Raw genomic sequence first — 7354 nt, forward strand, 5'->3', positions numbered from 1 at the left:
TTGTTAGTGTTATTGATTTATTGTGTTTTTGTAGTTCAGTTGGTTTTGTCATTTTAGTTAAGTGTCATGTTGCTGTTAGCATGAGTGAGTTAAGTGTCATGTTGCTGGCACCATGAGAGAAAAGTGTATTGCATTTGATGTCTTCTGCCACGTCTCTGTTTGTGCTTGTCTAAAAATAGAAGCAACTGCTAAGCTCTCCATGCTCGATCACAGACAAACTGTGGAGAGCTGATATTTGCCATTTGGGTCAAGACTGAACGCTGTGAAAACAGAATATTGATAGGACTAATATTTTGGAGAAACTACGGATATTAGCTAATGTTGCTAATTACATTCTGGACTAACACACTGTAATTCCCCAGGCTCTTTTATGTAAGATTCTGCCCCTTACCAAAAACCAAACCATTATACAACCCCTGGCAAAAATTATGGAATCACCGGCCTCGGAGGATGTTCATTCAGTTGTTTAATTTTGTAGAAAAAAAGCAGATCACAGACATGACACAAAACTAAAGTCATTTCAAATGGCAACTTTCTGGCTTTAAGAAACACTATAAGAAATCAGGAAAATAATTGTGGCAGTCAGTAACGGTTACTTTTTTAGACCAAGCAGAGGGAAAAAAATATGGAATCACTCAATTCTGAGGAATAAATTATGGAATCATGAAAAACAAAAGAACGCTCCAACACACCACCAGTATTTTGTTGCACCACCTCTGGCTTTTATAACAGCTTGCAGTCTCTGAGGCATGGACTTAATGAGTGACAAACAGTACTCTTCATCAATCTGGCTCCAACTTTCTCTGATTGTTGTTGCCAGATCAGCTTTGCAGGTTGAAGCCTTGTCATGGACCATTTTCTTCAACTTCCACCAAAGATTTTCAATTGGATTAAGATCCGGACTATTTGCAGGCCATGACATTGACCCTATGTGTCTTTTTGCAAGGAATGTTTTCACAGTTTTAAATAAATAGTGAATTAATTAAGCTGAAAACTTGGTTGAATATTAATAAATTATCCCTAAATATAAAAAGACTAAAGTCATGTTTTTTGGAAATCATAATGTCAATTCTAATTTACCAATAAATATAGACGTGTCGAAATAGATAAAGTGTCAGAAGTCAAATTTTTAGGGATAACCATCGATAGTAAATTAAGCTGGAAGTCTCATATCAGCCACATACATAAAAAGTTTCCAAGAATGTCTCTATTATGTACAAAGCAAAATATTTTCTGGATCATAATGCATTATATTTATTGTATTGTTCTTTAATCTCTCCTTACTTAACATATTGTATAGAAATCTGGGGTAACAATTACAAAAGTTTGCTACATCCCCTCTGTATAATCCAAAAGCGGGCAATAAGAATAATCTATAAGGTAGGATATCTTGATCACACAAATAGTCTATTTTTGCAATCCAAATTGTTGAAAATGCCAGATCTGGTTAATTTTCACACTGCACAATTATTATATAAAGCCAGTAAAAACTCATTAGCCAGTAATATTCTGAGTCTCTTCACCCAGAGAGAAGGAAGCTATAACTTGAGGGGATGTGGTAACTTTAAAGTCAAGGCAGTGAGAACTACCAGGAAAAGTTTCTGTGTGTCCGTCTGTGGCATTAAGCTGTGGAATAGTTTGGCACCTCAGCTCAAGCGATGTCCTAAAATCCATCAATTCAAAAAAAGATACAAAGAAATGGTTCTGTTGAAATACATGAATGAGGAGAGAGGTGCGTGATCGTCACATCTTTTTAATTTATTTCTAGTTAATTTACCTTTGCTTTTTTGCCTTGTCAGTAATAGAAGGGGTCTCGCTAGGACACACAAACTTTCATAAAATACCTGGAATTATCCTGTACATCAATTTAATTATATATATATCATAGCCATAATTGTAAACTATATTATAAAAAAAATGATAATAATGATAATAAAATCTTACTATAGGTTTGTTAATATAATAGATGTTAACATATTTGCATAATACCTGTTATTGCCGGTGTCGTAACCATGGTCAAAAGTATTATTTTTATACATCATGATCCTGTAGTTGAAATGCTAGTCAAATAGAAGTATGGTGATGATGGTAATAACTTAGAGAGAGGGGGAAACATGTATATGTATGTATGTATATATGTATGCGTATATATATATGTGTATGCGTGTGTGTATGTATGTTATGTATGTGTGTGTATGTATGTATGTACGTATATATGTGTATGTATAATATGTATGTATATGTGGGTGTGTATGTATGTATATATACATATATGTATATTTATGTTTACATTTATATAAATATGTACATATGTAAGTTTATTGATACATAAAAAGACTTTTCCTTTTCTTTCCTCCTTGTTTCCCCCTCTTACATCACTTACATCATTATCACCAGATCAGGGTCGGCAAGTGGGGGTCTGTTGCTCGAAGGTCTCCCCCTTCTGCCAGCAGACTCCAAAACCTTGTCTTTTAATGCAGAGCCTAGGACATTCAGCAAAGGGTGGACCTGTGTCAGGGGGTGACCCCTCTCTGGCAGCAGGTTTACAAAATACTTTGCATCTTTTAATGCACCACACACATGACAAATGGGGAAGGAGGGGGGGGGGGGAGAGAAAATAATAATAATAATGATAATGATAAATTAATAAAAAAGTTAAGGTATTTAAATTAATAAAATAAAATGAATGTAGCATAATTGTATATATGTATATGTATTATGTGTATACATGTGTGTATAGGTGATGTATGTGTGTATTTTGTGTATGTATGTTCGCATGTATGATAGGTATATATGTATATATATATATGTATATATTGAGACAGAATTACCATCAACACACACAAGAATAGTCCTTTTAAATAGTCATTTTCTGAGTAAATGTGGGGAATTTATTGACATATGGAAATGGCTTAAGGAATGACACCAGCAATATCAATAATAATAATAATAATAATAATAATAATAGAAATAAAAAAAAAACATTTTTTGATTGACAGTAATTATTGTCATTATTACTGTCTATTATGGTGGGAATTGGTTTTATCATCATCATTATTATTATTATTATTATTATTATAGATACTCATCACTAATATATGATATCAATTACATAGTAATAAAAAAGGAATATTGGTCACACTCGGTAGTCGTAATAACATATGGGTATTTGGGGGTGGGATTAAATAAGTTCGTCTTCATCCCACCGTTATAATTGTTGGACTCATTCTAGCAGGGGTGGGTGTTGATAAGCTTTGCTTCTGCCCACACCCTTTCAGACTCACAGGCTTGTTTATATAACATTCATATTATTGGTATGTTTCTGTTCTTTTGGATTTGTGTGTGTGCCGAATAAATCCATTCATTCATTCATTCATTCATTCACAGTTTTTGCTCTATGGCAAGATGCATTATCATCTTGAAAAATTATTTCATCATCCCCAAACATCTTTTCAATTGATGGGATAAGAAAACTGTCCAAAATATCAACATAAACTTGTGCATTTATTGATGATGTAATGACAGCCATCTCCCCAGTGCCTTTACCTGACATGCAGCCCCATATCACCAATGACTGTGGAAATTTACATGTTCTCTTCAGGCAGTCATCTTTATAAATCTCATTGGAACGGCACCAAACAAAAGTTCCAGCATCATCACCTTGCCCAATGCAGATTCGAGATTCATCACTGAATATGACTTTCATCCAGTCATCCACAGTCCACGATTGCTTTTCCTTAGTCCATTGTAACCTTGTTTTTTCTGTTTAGGTGTTAATGATGGCTTTTGTTTAGCTTTTCTGTATGTAAATCCCATTTCCTTTAGGCGGTTTCTTACAGTTCGGTCACAGACGTTGACTCCAGTTTCCTCCCATTCGTTCCTCATTTGTTTTGTTGTGCATTTTCGATTTTTGAGACATAATGCTTTAAGTTTTCTGTCTTGACGCTTTGATGTCTTCCTTGGTCTACCAATATGTTTGCCTTTAACAACCTTCCCATGTTGTTTGTATTTGGTCCAGAGTTTAGACACAGCTGACTGTGAACAACCAACATCTTTTGCAACATTGCGTGATGATTTACCCTCTTTTAAGAGTTTGATAATCCTCTCCTTTGTTTCAAATGACATCTCTCGTGTTGGAGTCATGATTCATGTCAGTCCAATTGGTGCAACAGCTCTCCAAGGTGTGTTCACTCCTTTTTAGATGCAGACTAACGAGCAGATCTGATTTGATGCAGGTGTTAGTTTTGGGGATGAAAATTTACGGGGTGATTCCATAATTTATTCCTCAGAATTGAGTGAGTCCACATTTTTTTCCCTCTGCTTGGTCTAAAAAAGTAACCGTTACTGACTGCCACAATTTTTTTCCTGATTTCTTATACTGTTTCTTAAAGCCAGAAAGTTACCATTTGAAATGACTTTAGTTTTGTATCATGTCTGTGATCTGCTTTTTTTCTACAAAATTAAACAACTGAATGAACATCCTCTGAGGCCGGTGATTCCATAATTATTGCCAGGGGTTGTACTTCTCATTTTGAATTTATTGAAGTTCACGTGGAAGTCAGGCCTGGGCCTCTCACAGACAACGTTCATTCTGTGAAAAGGCCCCTAAAATGAGTCATACAACACTTTTTATACCTTGTGGGCATCACAGTAGGTGTGGTTTATGTTACTGGCTCTCACCAACAGGGGGAGATCTCCCTGTTTCTGAAACTTGCACATATGATGGAAGTGAAACTTAACTCTCAGAAACTTCAAAACAAATAACACAAACACTTGATAACTAACATAGAATAAGGAATTAGCACAGATATGATCTAGCAACACCATTCCAGCAGGGGGCGATAAATAATCTTTGTATTAAAAGCGTGAGTGCGTGAGTGCACGCGTGTGTTTTTATTTAGTAAGTTCAATGTAAGTACATAATATAATTGTAAATATGTTAAAAATGCATGGATGACACATGAAAGTGAAAACACTTATTTTCATTGTGGTCAATTTAAAAATTAAATGACAAAATAGAAGTAATAATAATAATGATAATAATAATAACACTGGTAATAATAATAGTGCGTATATGATAACAAGGTTCAAAGGTCTAAGGTTCAAAAAACACTCAACTAACACACCATTCCAACTCACTATAGAAACTTTGCACAATTTATTACCACCCTTGAAAAATGTCAGCTACCTATTTTATAAACACTACCCAATCTACAGCCCATGGATCCCCACGGGCAATGTGCAAGTCTATTTTATTCACAAGGATCATCAACAGTGTGTCAGTCTCACTCTGTTTCATAGTGTTCCCGAAGCAGGACGCCTACGGTGCAAGTTTTAAAAACATATGTAACGGAGGCCAGCAGGTGTCGCTGTGCAGATGTAGTTAGTAAATCTCACTCCCAACAGCTCAAAAAGGATTCTCTGGTCACAAGGCCAGAGCCCTGGGTTTTAGCCTTCTGGTTAGAGAGTCTGACTCCCACGCCGGAGCTCGTGAGTTTGCGTCCCGAGGGGAGCGAATGGGCGGAGTCATAACAACACAACGCAGAGTGCAGCCGCTACACATATTTCACTCTACTTTGCTTCAAATACGCTCCAAGTGTGTTTATGACAGATAAAACCTCCGTATGGTCAGTCAGATTGAGCTTTTCTCATAAACAAGTTTTATTCTTGCCATGTTTGTTTTCATCCTGCTCACAGAGGCTATGCAGGTGGTAAGCCAGAGGGGCATGGGGTCAGAACAGCACCCCCCACCCGACCCCACCCCAGAGTAAGGGCCACTTTTGAAGACATTTAAAGATATTTTTGCAATAATAATAATTTTAACATCTCAAACATTATTCAATCAATATACTCTGTCTGAGTTTTACAACTACAATTCGACAAGTCACATGAAAAGATTGCTGCAGCCAGTCTGCTCTGTGTAAGCCTCATCCTGTCAGGACTCAGTTGAAGCTAAGCAGTGCAGGATCTGGTTAGTACTTGGGTGGGAGACCTCTTTGGAATACCAGGGGGTGTGTGTGTTTTTTCAGGTAAAACTGGTGTCCCAAATACAATTGTGGATCTGGCTTCATCTGCTGTGGTAACCCTGGGGAAAAAAACAAAACAAAACAAAAAAAAAACAGGAGTGGCTGAAAGAACAACATGAAAAGAATTCTGTTTAATTAATTTTTAAATCATTAGTGCAATCCAATCATGTGTAATTCATTTTTCACAATGAGGTCATTTATCAACAGTGATTTTGATAACAGAGGTAGCAGGGGTGGCGGCCAAGTGGTTAGTGCACTTCGTTTCAGGTTCCCGATTCAAACCCGACCTCTGCCACGTTTCTCCATGTAATGTGGAGTTGTGTCAGAAAGTGCGTCTGGTGTAAAACTTGTCCCAAATCACTGTGCAGATCCACCTTGGATCTGCTGTGTCGACCATGAAGGAGCAGCCGAAGGGACGAAGGCTAGACTGAGGTCACTGGACTGGAAATAAGTGATGAGCCAGTGTGTGTTAGTAATTAATAATCAAAAGACTATCTTTAAAGTCTCATGATGATAATGACTGCAGTTGAGTGGAAACTGATGAAGAAGATTTCTCTGAAGGACCTTACCCAAGGGATCACTAAAGTTCTCTTTATCTATCTGTCTATGCATCATCTATGACAAAATGACCGTTGAGTTTCTTACAACACTCATCAAGACATGTGATGTTTGACACATAACTGTAAACATTACGTTGCATGACTCTTTGTCACTGCATCATACACATGCGTTGGCCATAATATTGTGATTCATCCTGCATGGTTCCTCATCTAAATGTGATTTTAACAGTAAGTTATTGAAGTTTTAGGAATGATCAATGAATCTTTATCGTTATATTTTCTGAACTTGACATGGAGCAGTTTGGCGTGAAATTGAGAGAACGGGGCTATCGTTCCATCTCTGAAAATACTGCTTAAGGGTTCAGGGGGTTTTTTTGCAAATAAAAAAAATAAGTCTAGTCAGAGGATGTGACTAAGCATGTAAAAGAGGAAATATGTGAAGAAATTTGCCTCTTACAAGCCAACATCTTTTTGTGTAGTCATAACCCATGAACCTAAATAAGAATTGGTTCAGAACTGGTTGTTCTTGAATTGTCACAAGTATCTGCTGAAAGCATGTATTACACATTTAAAGTAGAAGGCCACTCGGAGAGTACAACCATCACCAGTGTCGAACAGTCTTTTGTTTAAGTTTCTGTTGACAGTGTCTTTCTTTTTCAATGTTAAAACATTATTCCTTTTCTCTTCCTAAATCCCGATTACTGACCATTGTTTCTGATTGGTGACAGCTGATCCTGATCGCTCGTCTTTGATCCTGATGGGTGATCT

This window comes from Thalassophryne amazonica, chromosome 6 (genome assembly GCF_902500255.1).
Source record: "Thalassophryne amazonica chromosome 6, fThaAma1.1, whole genome shotgun sequence".
In the NCBI taxonomy this organism is placed as follows: domain Eukaryota; kingdom Metazoa; phylum Chordata; class Actinopteri; order Batrachoidiformes; family Batrachoididae; genus Thalassophryne; species Thalassophryne amazonica.